Source organism: Cyrtonyx montezumae, unplaced genomic scaffold (genome assembly GCF_038088225.1).
Source record: "Cyrtonyx montezumae isolate F1298 unplaced genomic scaffold, pur_monq_1.0 scaffold_1, whole genome shotgun sequence".
Taxonomy (NCBI): Eukaryota; Metazoa; Chordata; class Aves; order Galliformes; family Odontophoridae; genus Cyrtonyx; species Cyrtonyx montezumae.
In genome coordinates, this window is record NW_027071825.1 from 6,952,174 (window position 1) to 6,969,176 (window position 17,003).

The 17,003-nt window shown below is 39.3% G+C and overlaps 1 protein-coding gene across 1 annotated transcript in view; it reads left to right on the forward strand.

Moving 5' to 3' along the window:
- The window catches only part of LOC136050322 (BEN domain-containing protein 5-like), an 842,375-nt gene that overhangs the window by 667,814 nt on the left and 157,558 nt on the right, over positions 1–17,003 (forward strand). The window lies entirely within an intron of this gene.

Consider the following 17,003-nt stretch of genomic DNA (forward strand, 5'->3'; position numbering starts at 1 on the left):
TGCAAACCTCCTTTGTGTGTGGGAGCTGAAGTCAGTGTGGAGCTAGACCTCAGCTATGTTTTATAAATGCATTCATTATGCTGCTCATCAGCCTCTCTGTAAATGTGTCAGTCAATCACAGTTTCCTTCAGCTACCCATATCATCCATTACAGTCACAGATTTCAGTCTATTATTGTACTGTAACAGATAGTGATACATAGAATGGAATAATCACCCGCCCTATGCTAATTTTGCTTCATTTTAGTATTTGAATTACTGCTTTACCTCCTCCTCCTTTGAGAACATACTCAGATAATCTTTTGTTTTCCCCAAAATTGTTTGTTCTTTATGCATTTATTTACAAAATAGATGTGCTGCTAGAGGTGATAATGAAAAGCAGTTGATAAGCTGATGATTAGTTTGTGGGGGCAATTACATCTACCACATACTTCTCTGGAGAAACCCTTGAGAATTGTAATACATAGCTTGTGCGGTTTTGCTTACAGTGCAAGACTAAATAACACTATACTCTGAAGCCTGGCTACTCTGAGGTTTGATCTAATTAGGTTTTGCATTGCTAAGCAGAATGAGACTAGATTATTGTGTGGATGGGGAGACCACTGAGGAAGAAGATAGAAGTTGCAGAGTTTGGTGCTGTGATTGCTCTGTTCTTTGTTTTCAGGTGTGATTCTTAGCCTGCCTGTGCTTTGTTGCTTCCTAAACTGAAGTATGAGGAAACTGCCAGGGTAATTTCAGCACGCTTATGCAAGTTTTATATGTGAAAATTCCAAGGACAAATAGTCACCCTCCAGCTACGCTGATACTCACTCAACTCAGCTAATCCGAAAGCAGAGAGCAATATTGCAGTAGTGGTGTCTCACAGCACCAGGAATTTATTGTAATGGCTGTGTCACCTTGCAGGAATGAAGCCTTAAAATGGCTCTACAATCTGATACTACATTATCTTATTGCGGGTGCCCTGCACCTAGGCAAGTCCAGTTGCAATTAAGTAGCTTTCTTTTCCTGCCATAAATTCACCTGCCCTGTAGGTTTTTCTCCCGCATTGTTATTTATACCCTTTGAGAGGCGTGCAGCTTTAGACATGCATATGGCTTATAACCTGAAAAGCCATCTGGGAACCCAGGTATTATGAAAGGGCAAGTGAATTCATCTGGAATCGCTGAGCCTGGTATTATGCTATTGTTTTACCTTCCATGATATGCAGAATTTTCAGCCCTCCTGAACTAAAAGGACTTTTAATGAGGTAGTTGGAAAAGCATTTGATTTCCTTGCAATTCTTCACTTTATTTACAAAAGGCCTAATGTAACTAATAACTTAAAAATGAGGGTAATAAGCAAAATACTACCTATTATCTTGAGAAGAATATTAAAAAGCCTAGTAATGTGCCAGCGTTGTAGTTAACTAGTGTTGAGTGAATAATTTACAGCAAACACTTTATTTCCTGCTCATACAAAATCCACAAGCACATCAGAATTTGTTTGCTTGAATTTGCTGGATGAATTTAAAGAAAAATAAGTCTCTAAGGATCAATTGCTAGTATTTGAAATTTTAACTCTTTGGCTTCTCTGTGATTGACTAGATAAGTCTATTTCATCTCCTTTGGTCTTTGTTCAGATTAGCACATAAATGGAACTTTCTGAAATCTTCAATGTGGCATGGTATAACACAGAGGTATCAGCTAGGGACAATCCTTGGCTTGAAAACAAGGTTTGTGGTGACACAGGCAGCAGGAGCATTTCTAGTCATTTGAACTTCTCCTTCGTGTTATCTCCCTCCTTCTCAAAGCAGCAGCTACTGACTGTTTCTTTGGTTCACTGAAGGTGCACGTTCAGAACTATGCAAGTTAAGATAATGAAATGGGTAATTAAACCTCATGCTTGAGTTTGTAGATTGATCCTCTGCCATTGGGAGAGAGTTTATTTTAACCCCAGCAGTACTCAGCTTTATACAATTGATAGAGTATGCTGTCAGATGGACTTTGCTGTCCTCTGAATTCCCAGGTGTAGTGAGCACCATTAAAAGCCTAGAGTGTGTCAGCAATTCTTGTAGAAGGGATGGGATATAGTAGTTCTTGTATTCTGCATACACATTTAGACAGGGCAATATGGTGACATTCAGCTGATGAGGGTTTTTTTATTATTGCTTTTGGAGATTAAGGACTTTTGTGGATGGTGTGGTCCTATGCTCTTTTCTGAAATATTTTTTTCCTTTTCCTGAGTGCTAGTGAACTAAGATTTGGGAGTTCAAGCCAAAACTGCAACAATAATACCAATAATTGTCTATTATCTATGAGTTGTTGCTCATTCTCTAGGGAACAGACCAAATAGGTTGTGACTCTACAGGGACTTTCTTGTGGTGAAATGTTCATAACCAGCAACAAGTGAGTTTAATATCACTGCTATAAAACATGACTGCTCGCGGCACAGAAACACCTGTGAGGAATGTTGTTTCTATGTTGCACCTACTTTGAGGGGGCTCTAAAAGAAACAATCATGGGAATGAATGTCAATTCCCTTGATATCAGGAGTAATGCAAAAAAGATGGCTAAACTTTACTGATGTATTCAAGTATGTGCAAGTGTTTGGGAGGTGTATGTGTGGCCCCATACTGTTGGGAACAAAAAGGCATAGGTCATTCCATCTAGAACAGTGGCTCTTTAGCATGGTTGGCCCTCTGTTCTGGCTGGTGATTTGTCCACAGCTCTCAACAAAGTTGAAAGACCCTTTTTGCTGGGGATGAGACTTAACTTGTTTGTTTTTATCATGAAAGATCATGACAAAAGTAAGTATATTTGTGAACTTCTCCAATCCTCTGATGGATTAAACTGTGAAATAATTTTAGAAAGTAAGGGAATACTACTTCTGAGACGAGAGCTTTCTTGACTTTTTCTCTACTTGTGCTCTAGCATTATCATCTTCTGAATCTATTACCATCCCTGGGGAGGTGGAGTTAGACTAAGAAAAAAACGTGTTCTTGCTTTAAAAGTCGTGCATCCCCAGGCTTGGCCTGAACTTTCTTTTATCGGGAGCTTGTTCTTAAACTGGCATTCTGCAGTTGAATGCTGAAATGTGTCCCTGCAGGCAAGATGACTGTACCACACTGCTTTAGATTAGTTCCAATTTGTCAGTCTCACCTTCCAGAGATGAAACCCCATACTAGCACCAAAAGGGATGTATTTCTTAGTCTGGGCAGATCTTCACCAAGATATCTCAGAAATGCCATGACAAGGCGCTTGAAATATCCTTACTGTTTTCTAAAGGCTTTGTTGCCTGACCCACTAATGCCCCCTTAGTGTTTGATATGTCATCTGTGACAGTGCCACCTATCTCTAAATTAAAGCCATAAATTAGCTGAAATGTTCTGATATGTCATCACTAGAATATCCCTCTATCTTGATTGTAGGGGCTTCAAGTGTTTGTGTGAATGGGGGAAGTTCTGATCCTTACTTGTTTTGGTGTCAGGTATGATGGTTCTGAAGCCAATACAGTTTTCTACTTGCTTGTATGAGGGTTCAACATAACACTCTGTTGGATGAAAAGGAGGCCAGCCCTACTGAGATTGGAAAGCCAAATTCACTGTAGATGGTGTGAGAGTTCATATGGAAATGAGAGCTGTTTTGGGATGAAATGGTTTGGACAAATGGTATATTTTAGACCCACAAATAAAGTTTTGTAAAAGCTTGAAACTGCCTGCAGAAGCAGTCAAAATTGACAATTTGTTCTGTGTGTGTGGGGGGGGGGTGGAAGAAGAGAGAGGAAGGTTTAGAGAAACAATTAAAAAGTTTAGATTTAGCATTTTATAATAACAGTCTTTTGTATATTTAATAATGGCATGATCTGTTTAAAAACTCTTTCAGTAAGATCCTTATAGAAGAGTCTGAAATAAAATGAGAAAACTTTGCTTCAGATCAAATTAAACACTTCAGATTGATCCTACAAAGGTTTTTTGTGAACTTCATTTCTGTGATTAATAATCAAAGTTAAACACTGATGTTCACATGTTATGGTTGAAGGCTCTTTTGACAGTAAAAGCATAAGAGGACTTTATCTAAAATGTCTTAGCTTTGAATTAGAAGTATATGTTGTAAAATAGAGTGGCTGTCTTTGGTCTTTGATATTAACACTTTCACAGGGTGTGTATATATATATATATATATATATATATATATATATAACCACATACATAATTGTTCACTGTTCACAGTGGCTGGACATGCCACGTCATTCATACTATCACTTGTCTTGTGAGACATGGCTGCTCATGTGCACACTGTAATTCGCCTAACATCTCTTGATTATTTTTCATGTATTTTTCTGATGGGGAAGGGTATTTTCTACTAGCTTCATTTCATGAATGTGTAACACGTGCATTGAAAAACTGAGTATCCATCTCAGATGACAAGATGAAGCTCTCGATGGAGTTTATTTTTCCTAATTAGACGTTTGTCATTGTGTATTCTATATAACAGCATATAAGTAAACAATCATGGACCTTTTGAATAAATTTATTGGTTTTATTTATGTTACTGGGCATAAAAAATCTATAATTACCAGGTACAGCCGCACTATAACTGGTATTTAATGACAATTACTTTTTGTTACCATAGAAATGAGTCCAAAGTAGTTACCTATAATTTCTCATTCCCAAACCTCACACATGTTGTATTGCAGTATTACCATAGTAATTGCCTATTAGTCATCATAAAATAAGCAGTTACCCAGAAGATATCAGGATAGTGTGAAATTTCTCATCTCCTTCAAAACTTGCAGCACATGCTGCTTCTCGTCTGCCTTCAATGTGATTTTGCTTGAGTGACAAAAATGTTGGTGGTATATTAACCCAAGGGATGAAAGGATGTGATTGAGAAAGAATTATACTCTAAAAATACACCATCAGGGAATGTTCCATACCCTGAATATATAAGACTATTTTGTATTTTAAAAAGGAGGCATTTTTTCAGTCGCATGAAATGGAGATTAGTTTGTTGCTGTGAGTTTTCGCTGGTTTTTGTTAGTTTGATTTTAATCCACTTGTGACCAAAGCAGAGGTGTCAACCTCACAAGTTAAGTTTCCACCAATGCAGCAGTAGATGGTGCAAGCAGTGAAGATTTTCTAGCATTTTTGTTCCTCTCTTGCTTGGATGCCTTTTTCCATTGTTCTTATTGTCCATAGTGCTGCAATCATAAAATAGTGATCATGGTCAATGTTTTGGGTCACTAGTTTAAATAAGCAAACAAACAAACAAACAAAAAACAATTTCCCATTTTTTCCATAAAAAAATGTTATCTTTCGTCTTAAAACAAATGCCAGGCTTGCAAAAGGGTTCCTATCTACTGCCATTGAAAACGCTCTTTATATTGATGTGGTAACTGCTCATTTAAACCATATTACAACTCCTGAGTATTTTTCAGTTGCTATTGATGTGACAAATTCTCTTGCACAGAGGACTGCACCAATCAATAGAGTCAGTATATGTGCTTTAACAACAAAGCCACATGCCTTGGGGTTCCAGTTGAATCTGAACCTTTTAGCAGCATTAAATAAAGCTATATTTATTTTGCTTTTGGTACAGGGGAAAAAAAAACAACCTAATTTAATACAACTTGTTGCGAGGGCTTGAAGGCAGCATTATGGGACCATTTTCACATGTGATGAATACGTAACTAGTGTTGGAGCTGCTATTTTGTTGTTATAAGCGAACCCTTCTCTTTTAGCTAGATTGATCAGGGAATACAGAGTAGCCTTTTATTTTTACAGAAGCGGGGAGAGAAGTCATAATGAGAAATATTGAAATCGTAGCTTTTTTATATCTGCCATTATTCCACTGAGAATGAGACATGATGTCCTTAAAGAGACAGGGCTATTTATTTTCCATTTAAATAGGACCATTTGTGATTATTACCTTTGAGCCGTTATGCAGAGGATAAGCACCCAACTCATGAATCCCAGCCAAGTGAATAGAAGTTTTGTACCCGAGTGCCATTTATGTCTGTGTGTTGCTGTAGAAGCCTATTCTTGACCTTCACCGAATCCATTTTTGCATGTCTTTCTCTTATAGAATATATTTGCAAAAAATAGGGGTGTTAATATCAATTCAGATTAAATGCCTTTTTTTTTCCTACTATCCTGAATAGCTGCTCTTACATCTGAATAATCTTATTTGGCTTTCTTTGCTTTACTTTCAGCTATAAAGCTAACTAACGTTGGACTTCTCTTTTTCTGTCTTTTGTCTATCTTGTGTGTCTGAATGGTGATTCAAGCTCTTGCTAATAGTAGCAAACAAAGGAGCAAAGTCACTGGTGGATCGTTTTGGGATGTTTTGTTGTTGTGTTGGTTTTTTTTTTTCTTCTAATCTGCAGAAGACTTGCAGCTAACTTCAGCTTATTTACAGTAGATCTGCACTTTGTTTTCCCTAGCTGCAATTTAAGAATAATTAGATCTCAAATATAAGGTTAGCTGTGGACCTTACATTTATTAGCGTGTGTTTAAGTAGCATGTTACATTCTTTTGCTTTGAGGCACGACATAGATACCAAGCAGTACTGCTTAGAAAACTGACATCCTTAAATATACCTATGCAATCAAAACATGTTTTGTTTTATTTCTGGTTTTGCAAGTGAGAGGAGACAGAAACACACTGGGCTGGTCGCTATCTCATGATGCAACAAGATGAACTCTTGGTTCATCAGTGAACTCTCACTGTTGGTGACTTATAGGCTGGTGGGCTGCTCTAAAAGCCTGTTTGTCAGACATGGGAAGTTATTTCTGTGACCCTACCCCAAAGAAGTATGCTGTGTATTTACAAGTGCCATCTGCTGGTATGGTTTTCTGATCCATTTCCAGAGGCAGGTGCAAGTGCCTTCCTTGCAACTGTCTTTTATATCAGCAATCTGTAGGCATGTGTCTACTTACATGGGGAACACTTAGCTTTAACTTGAATTGCACCTTGTTGCAATTACACCAGAGATCTTCCTGCTCTAGCAGGTGTCCGTGCAGAGGCTGTGGGCAGATGTTGCATGATGTGGGAAATGTTTGCATAACTGTTAGTGCTGGGGACAGATTTCAAGTTACAAAGCTTTGTCTCTTCCTTTCCCTCAAATGAAATTAATGATACTGCCGCTTTGCTGAAGATCTGGTTCTGGAAAGGGTTTTTACATGCCAACAGCTCTACGGATATCCAGGCTGTATATGGGGTTTCAAGATGTTCTTTAGCTATCAGGGCTACTGAGCAGAGTTGTTCCTTCTTTAGACTTCTCCCTCCTTCCCTCACTTTGAGAGGTTTCTATCTGACATGGAATAACTTGGCTGTACTCTCCTGGCTCTTGACAGGTTCCTAGATACTCATGTATGTTGCTCCAGGTGACCCATCCAGGCTACTGTTGTATTTTAGCTTTATCAGCGTGTGTTTGAGTGACAGTTAATGCTAAAAGGATTTGCCTTTGCAAAAATTAAGTGAAAAATGTAAACTTCAAATCAACTGAAGAAGTATTTTACTGCAGAAATGACCAATTTGAGGTCAAATTTTGCATTAATGTGATCACCTGCTGTTCATTCCAGGGAACAACTTAGAGGGATAGAGTGGAAGGAGTTCTGTTTTCTATCCATAAGCATGGGAACACCCAGCATGTACTTAGTCCATGTCCTATTTTTGGATTGTTTCACTGCAGGTAGTATCTTAAAAACTTTTTCACCATGTCCGTTCTGCATCTCTCCTTATTTAATCAGCATCTGATTACCTAGACCTACAGATTTACCTGCCACTTTTCAGGCAAAGCAGCTGATGAAAAAGCTTTGTGGTTTGAGGTCCCCATTTACAGAAGACCATCATCAGCTGCTGATCCCTCCCATGGTCTCTGCAGTGCTCCTTGCTTCTGGTCAGAATTGATTATGTTACACAAGCAAAAGGGTTCAGTGCTCACCTTCAGCTTATGATGGAAGGATTTCTCATATATCAATGGAGATGTTGTGTATTCCTGTTCCATCTGCTACTGTGTGGGTAGTGAGGGGGAAATCCCATCCAAGTTATTAGGAAAACAATAGCAGCCTAAGGGAATGTTTGTTTAAGTTGCTTTTTCGTAGTTTTCTTTTCCGCTGTGGCAGCTGCTCTGCTGTTGTTTTCTGTTGTTGTTTGTTTTAAATGGTGGCACTTAAAATGATGCCAGCTTGCCATATAATTTACAATATTAGACCTAAGGGCAGTGTCATGTAACGTGAAAAAAAATCCTGAGACAAATCTAAATAATAAACATCCATAATCCAAAACAATATGGTGTTATTAAAACAGCATTCAATAACCTAATGATGTGCATCACTTCTGGGGAGTGTAAAAGGCAGATGCTTGCCTCAAGATCCCACTCACACGTCTTGGCTGGCATGCTGGCTTGCAGAATCCCTAACCGTGGTGGTACAGGTGAGCCTTGGTTTTGCACTTTCCAGTAATGGATCTAAGTGATTTGGTGTTGTGATGTATCACTTCTAGGCAGAAGAGAGAATGCCTTTTTGCTCATGCTAATTCACGTATGCGAGGTCTCTCAGAAGATCAACCGTGTGTTGATCGTAGAAGGAGTTTGCAAGGTGTTTGTCTGAAAACTCAGCTTGTGTCTGTAACAGAAACTATTCGTGTAGCTACTAGTACACAAATCTTTGTTGCTGAAGTAGGTAGAGATTGGAGACTGCTGCTTCACAGCTGCTTTAAGCTAAGGAAAGTGTGTGCTGGCAGCTGAAGGGGCAGTTCAGCTCTGTTCCCTCCTGGCCACACATCCCTGTCATCTCCTTTGTGCCATGGCTGGTGCTTGTGTGGCAGTGCTATGAGCCAGAAAAGGACTGGTCCTGCAGAAATCCAGCCTGGCAAAATGTCTTTCACTTGGCTTCTTTCACAGCCAGGAAAATGAGACCGCAGCAGGAGGTAGGAATGAGTAGGGACAGATCCTGAATGTTGATAGCGTGGTGTAATGGGCTTAAGGCAACTGAAACTGGAGGCTGAAATGTTGGTAGCTGTTGTGTAGTTATTCCAGACACTTTAGAAATGAAGAATGGGATGGCCACTTATTTCCTGAGTGCTGATGGTATGTTCACAATCAACCTTGCCTATACTATCTGTTTCTTAGGTTTATGATATGCTAGTAGGTGCAAATGGTTATTTTTACTGCTCATACAGGAGCTTCATAGAGTCAGAGGCTGGAGATGAGCTGTTTCCAAGCAGCTGTTATGTCCTGTTACATATGCGGTGAAAAACTGTCCATGAAATCCCTTTCTCTCTCCACTCCCTTTAAATACAGCAGCCACCATAATGGTGCTGACGTGGCAGCGGGAGCAATTAATCTCATAGCAGATTACCTCTTCCCTGCTGCCTCTGGCACCAGGCAGAGGGGGGATGTCAGGATGCCCTGGGAGGAGGTGTATGTGACATCTGATTGACAGCTGATGGCTCTGCCTGGTTGGTGCCCGGGAGCTGGAGGAAGAATGCTGACATGGATGGGTTGTGTTCAGGAAAGGGATGGATGTGACGTTTGTGGACACACACTCCTGAACCACACAAGCAGGAGCCATCTCTTCCAGTGTGAGTGGGACAGGTATTCTGCCTCTTCTTCCCCTCCCACACTGGAAAGGATGTATATTAATAGAAGTGTATGTGACTTAACGTGCAGCTACTCAGTGTTAACCCACGTCCCCAGGGAAGAGAAGTGCTTATTTCAGGTTGTGTGGATCATAAGCCTGCTGTCTTCTGCGGTGCGTGTGCTCTGAATACTAATGTTCTCTTTCCCTTTTCTTTACTGACACAGCCATTGAGCTGATGAATTGTATAGATTATACAATGATAATGGATGGGGAAGGGGAATTTCATCTGTCTCCTTAACCAAAGTATGAGCAGTAAATCCTGCCTGTTTGTAGAGAACAGCTGGATTTCTGATAATACTGGAATGCTGTTGTGGTGGGGGAGGTTTAGCTACCCCCTCCCTTTTCATCACGGCCATTCAGACATCCAAGTGTTTGCATAAGGATGAAGCTTTCCAGCACCCTGAGGCTAATGTAGCAGTTATCCTGGGAGTCTGCCAGCTCTGTTGGATCTACGAAAAGTCTCAACTTCTCTATGGTGCCTCTGTGTGATGCTTCTGGGAAGAAAGGACGATAGAGGCCATGTATTTGATCTCCAAATAACAGCTGAGTGAGGGAATGGTTTCTCCTTGTAAACTAGCCCATTCTCTAGTTGTGAAGGGAGCTGAGTTGTGGTCTGATCCTGTGTAAGGCAATGAGTAATCTGCATTATGGAAAGTCTTAGTGCAAGATTTCATGAATCGTTGAGAATCTCAAGAACTGCAAGAAAGATGATATAGAAGTGTGCAAAACTTCCTGGATTTTGTATTGTTAATAATAAATGACATATATTAATTTGAATTGTAACAAGCTAGCAAAGGAGCCTGAATGTTCAGGTGATTGATAAGACTGTGGTGTACACCAAAAGCCACAATCCTGTTCTGCTAGATGCTGTATAAGCACATCATAAATGATCCTCACTTTCCCAAAGTGCTTTCAGAGCTAAAAGTGTGGCGCAGCAGGTGTACAAGGCAATCAAGTGAACTGTTATAGCAAGAGAAGACAAAGTACTAAATGTAATTGGATGAATAATGGTAGGGCTTTTTCCCCTTTTTTTGTGATTATTTTTTCTTTCTCCCTCCCCTCTGGTCAGTGACAGGAAACACAATAGATAACTATACAATCAGGATAAGTAATCTTCATGTATCATTGGATACTGGGGCTTTTCCAGACTGGGGAAGGAGCTTTTAGTGTCAAAATACATTTGCAAAGGGAGGTTGACCCAAAAGGTGTGTTTCTGCAGAATGGATTACCTTTACATGTTCCTCTGTTCTCTCTTTCTTCACTGCTTGGGCACAGCTGAGAACTCATCTCCCAGTGTGAGCATTATTTCAATTCTAGCTCTAGGATTTTTGTTGTTCTATTGCAGCTGAGTGTTATTATGGTTCTACTTGTCTTTTCTTGCACCTGGATAAAATTGTCATTTTGTGCAGCTGGAGGTAGTTTTGTTTAGTGGGCTTTGGAAATTCACAGGTGTTCAAGGCCCAGTCAATCTTTTGGCAGTGCTGGCTAGTGAGGAAGCTTACATGATGAGAATATCTGTTCCATGCTAGCCCTCCCAGCAAGTTTTGTACCCCAGCAGTTGTCCATGGATAGATCTTCTGTCCACTCTTTCAAGACTGAAAAGATCCAAATGACAAACTGCCAGTCTTTCTCCTTCACTTTCTGCTGTGCCCTTGTAAATCTGTACATTTTCATCCGCTAAAATCTTTTTGTTGTTTGTTTTTAATTCTTCCACTTTTGGTTGACATGAGAGGAGAAACTAATGGTCATGTAGGCTTGCTCTTGACACCTCTACCTTGCTGATGCTTTGCTAACTAGTGTAAGCGAAAGACAGGTCACATTCAGGAGATACATGCTGTTATATTGGTGTGAGTAGCAAAGCACAATCCTAGCAGACAGTTATGCCTTACATTGGTCACCCTTTCAATTACAGATCTGATCTGCTAAAATCTTGTCATTCTTATTCTAGTTTCTGTTAATGAAATGCATTTAACTGTCAAGTCTTGTTAACAGTAACAACACAGCTGAGGATTCATAAATTCCCATGAAATTCAAATGTCTGCTACCTTAGAGGAACTCAGTCAAGTCCTTTTTCATCTTGAAGTTGGAGGAGAGATAACCACATCTGCTTGATCCAGCCAACCTGGATATTTCAAGCAACGAATTTATCTCAGACTTCTGTCTAAAATAATATAGATCAATATTCTAAGAACTTTGGATTTTTCAGGTCTGTGTCATCGTTGTTGATTAGTTAATATTGTGAATGGGCATTGCTTCAAGGGAATGTTTTTGCATGTAGGGTGTGGCAAATCAGGAAAGATGATCAGTTAGACACTTTTTAGCTCTAAAATGTATGATTTTCAAAACACTCTTTAGTGCAGATCGATTTATTTTGCAAGAAGCCTGTAAGTCTGATGGTTTCTTGGTCTTCCTTTAGTATTATAGGTATCTGAGTGAAAAAAATTGACACACTACATACTTAAATCATTTAATCCAACTGAAGGATTCTTCAAGTTCAAGTTCTGGAGCCTATTTCTTCCTTTCAAATGACAAATTCCATTATAATCAATAGAAACTGGAAGCTCTTTCTTTCAACTGTCCAGTGCTGAGGGCTTTAAGCTTTGATACCATGTAAGCTTAGTAGGATACAGAAGAAACATCACAGGAGTAAAACTTCATAATCTCTCAGAAAATCCAGTTAACTTTTGCTGATACTTTTGTGAAAATTTGTATTAAACAGATGGTGTTGGTTTTAGGGTATAAGCATTTTAATCTGTAGTTGTACAAGTTCCATAGAAGCAGGAGGAAGGTCAGCTTTGGCCATTTTGATCATTGCTAGAATGATCAGAACACATTTGTACCTTCTTATTCCTGAATGGTTGCTCAGACTTGGAGTTTTGTTTTAATAGACAAGGAGTAATAAGCAAAAACTATATCTCCCATAATACTCCACACCTTTCTCATTTAGTCCTGGAAACAATACTCTATTTCCCCTACATCTGGGGACAAAATATGTGTTAAAATCTGAACTCTTGAATAGACTTGATCTGACTTTGACCAGCTGGCCAAAGTGAAAGCTGGTACTTAGTTTTGTCAAGGGAATATTTTGTCATTGGTCCTCTTAATTAAAATGGTCACTTAAACTATGCCATGTATGTTTTTATGCTAGCATGTAATTATCTGAAGACAGGTTTTCTTACAAATTAGAATTGTTGCCAACAATTAATTGAAAAAAAAAAATGGTAGAAATGCTGAGCAGTCATTTCCAAGGTTGGAATTATTACAATATAACTGGTTGATATTAAGAGCTTTATTTTATACCACTCCATATTTCTTCATCAGTACCTCAAGAATGAGCATCATTGCTCTTTATATAGCGAAGAAGGCACAGGAGCATGTCTTGTTGGAGCAGAATGATGCAAACAGCAAGCTGGGCAGTGCTGTTGCACTTGTGAGGGCTTTAGATTTACTCTGGGTTTGGAATCTGGAGCTCAGATTTTTGTAAGCAGAGGGAGGTTCTCTGGTGCTGTGGTTTTTGTTTCTGACACTGAGGTATGTCAGATGCTTCTGGGGTCCGCATGAGGGAGTACTTAGCTTTTTTTTGTTTGTTTTCTTTTTAATTCAATACCCTCTGTGGCACGCTGCAAGATCAAGCACCTAACTAATTAGTTGACTGTGAAATTTTGAGCTTTGGAGTTGCAATTGTAGCTTCTCATTGGTCCCGTGTAAAGTCTCTGCAGTTATTAAAGACAAATGGATTTTCATATCTATGGAGCTTTCTCTTTTGATTCCCGTTTTACTGTTCATTCAGTTTGGATGCATATGTATTGGTTGCTTTGCACGTGCTTATTGGTGGCACTTCTCATCTCCTGCAGGCCAGACACCCTGTTCTGACCCATAAATGTTGATAATAGCTTGGCTTCCTAACACAGCTGCTGCCATCAGGTTTTGTTCCTTTGTGTGAATGAGTCAAGTAGGACAAGCAAGTCTAAACCAGCTGCAAGTAAAATTTCCCAGGGGATTGCCTGCAGGCATAAGTGCATCAGTATTGAGACCAGAGCAGCTGCCTCTGTCCTGTTAGCTAAGGATCTCTTTTGGGGCAGGATGAGACATCTCGGGATACATGGCATATGAGGAATGGAATTTGGAAGAAAGCATTCAGATGCAGGACAGAATTATGCCTTAATGTACTCTGTTTTTTTCTCTTTCTCTTGAGACTGGTAAACTCACCCAGCACCTGGAATCCTGAACTTCTATATCTGCTTAAAAGAAAAAAAGAAACCGGAAATCTTTGGCAAATATCATTTGAGATGTTCCCCTTTGTTTAAAATTTTGCTTAATCAATGGGACTCTTCTGGTTGCTTGTGAGCTATCATTAAAGATTACCAACCAGTAAAAGGCTTTCTGTTAAAGGGCACAATTTATTATGCCCTTAATAATATATGTTCATTATTGATTAGCCCTGAAGTGGTCAGGCAGCTGGACTTGATGATCCCTCCTATTTAACTATTTGGTTTTAGTACTTGAATTAGCACTACAGTTATCCTGTACATAAGCAGATATGGTTTTATGTGAGAATATATTTCTGGGAGTAGTTGAAGCCATCACAAATAAGATCATGGTAGATTCTGCAAGAAATGTTTAGATCTGTGAATAACAAGAACACAATAGCTGCATGCTTCAAGGCTCTCCTGGAGACTATTTCCAGTTGTTCTGTAAGGTTAACATGCTTTGAGCTGTTTTCAGAACAATATCACAAAATTTTAAATAAATAAATTCCTTTAGAAGAGGGCATCATTTAGTGGGCATTTGCCTGTGTAGCATGCCTCTATAACTACGTGGGAGTCTCACAGTCTTTTAATCTCTGGAAAAGCTGGGCAGCAGGCTTTCATTATGTAGAACTGAATAGGAGGGAAGGTGCTGTCATCTGCTTTTTTTCCCTCTTTTTCTGAAATACTAAATCCACTGCCCAGAGATTAGGAGTAAAGGCCTATGTAGTTCTGATGGAGGACTCAGTGCAAATTCACAAACTTTTTTTGGCATTTAAATTAGCTTTCAGCCAAAGTTGCTTCCTAATTTTGTGTACTTGGACTATAGCTACTCTGGGGTGTGTTTAAAGTTAATCTTTGTCACATATTTCAGTAGCATATTGTGGGACAGAGTCTGCTAACAAGAAACTAAGAATTAGCTACCTTATAATAGGCTGAGTCTGTTGCTTTTACCACCTACAAAATAGACCAAATGTGAGCTCTGGTAGGAAATGTGAGAAAATGGCCACATTTTATGTCAACCTTTGACTTGAGTAGAGACAAAGTTCAGGAGTCTTTTGGGAATGACACTGAGGAGCAGAATAATATTAATATTTGATATTCTGTGTTTTTCCTGGGTAATCAACAGGGCTAGAGTGTAAGGGCTAAAATCTGCTCTGGGCATATATAAATATTTGCTAAGAAGGAAAGTAACAGGTTGTCCTCGTGACGCCTGCAGCTGGAAACCAAACTTTGTCCTGTCTGGCTGTATATCTGTGGATGCTTGATGTTATGGTTCATTACCAAAAATAAAATATGAATGTAAGGGTCTGCTGTGACATTTCAGAGTACCTGAATATTCTGAAGTTCTTCACCATTTTCAGGGCTCCTCAAAGTTTAGGTTTCCAGATCCGTTCAGTGTGGCTTTTTAAAAATCTACAAGAGCATGCTCTACTCCCAAATCATCAACAACGTTTTGCAGCTCTTGGCACCCTGCTGACCAGCAGTTCTTTTTATAATAAGCACATTAGGAAGACAGAAAACTTACTGAGGGAATGATGCAAAATTACAGAAGCAGTAATTATACTCATTCATGTCAGAGCTCTCTTACAACAAGAAATAATAATGAAACAACATTTACTTTATCCTTTTTCAGGGGCCAATAAAGGATAATGTGACCATATTCAAAAAGAATATATATTTTTTAATACTCTATATTGCCTTCATTAACATTTTTTTCATTTCTTGTTTTATAACCCTTTTAATTGAAAGGGGTGGAAAGAGGGGGGAAGCTCATGAAGGGCATGGTTTGGAGAAACAACAGCAAAGTTTCCTCCTAAGCATTATTGGTTCCACTATAATATCACAAACACTGCCACCACTCTGTCACACTGCTGTGGCCTAGAGATTTCATTGAAATCTTTTGTTGAAGGTCCTTCTATAGAGGACTTTCTTTTTTGTTTCTTTTGTTTGTTTGTTTGTTGTTGTTGTTTTTAAGTCTCATTTAAACCAATTAACTTTTCTCTGTCTCTGAAGTTCTACCAGATCAGCGAGATGCTGACTGCTGCTTCCTGGCTAGCAGCACAGAAGTGACATAGAGCAATAAGGTTCATTTTGTTGCTGCAAAAGAGGCAAGGAAGATTGGAGAGCACTTGAGCTGTTGAGACCTTTTGCCACTCTTGAGGTTCCTTGGTTACAGTGTCACGGGAAGGGATGAGCCATTTGGGTGCTCTATTTGTGGTCTGTGGCTCTGTACAGAGCTTTGACGATTGATGTAATTTTAGATTTATTCAATACACAGCTGTGTTCTGTATGCTTGCATTTTTAAAAGAAATTAAAATAACCTTGTACACAGATTCTTTGGATATAGCACAGCATCCAATGGAGAACAGACCTGATATAAGAGAAGACAAGGTAGTGAGCCAGAACACTTGATGTTTCCCCCAAAGGGTAAGCTCCCAAAAGTTAACCTAATTAAGGAGGGCACTTAGGCCATGGGGTTAACAGCTGTTCTGGAGGCTACAGAGAGCTCCTTTAGGAGATGAGGTTAGACTTTGGAAATAGTTCCTTGTGGGAGTATTCAGAAAAATTGCTGTGCACGTGTGCATGTATGTGTGTGGAATTCAGAACGAAGGGTTTAGATGCAGCAGCACAGACAAGGATGGAAATAGGTCAGTCAGTCTTTTAAGTGCTCTCTACGTGTTCCTTCTCTGTGACAGCTCTGAGTAGCAGTTGGAAGACAGCCTGGGATTTCATTTAGAAGCATGAACCAGAAGAAAAAGAAAGGAGGGGGACATTTTGCTTGTTTTGATGCCCACATGTCCCATTTTCAATTATCCCTCTCATCCACACTCACTCGGATGCAGTGAGATGCCTACAAATGAGCTATGAGAGAATTTCAAAGGTTCAAATGCTCCGTTCTGAGAACTCCATGGAAAAGAAAAGAAAGAAAAGATAAACCTGTGTACCTCCTTGGGTTGTGAAATATGGCTTGAAATTGCTTGAGGACAGTTTCTCTTGAGGTTTTAATATTTTGAAAAACATGAAGAACTTTGCGTACCTGATCGGGGGTTTGCTATTTTCAGTTGTTAGATCTTGCTCTACAGATTGGAATTTTTGCATTGTGGGTATAACACATGTGAATACCTTTTATAAAA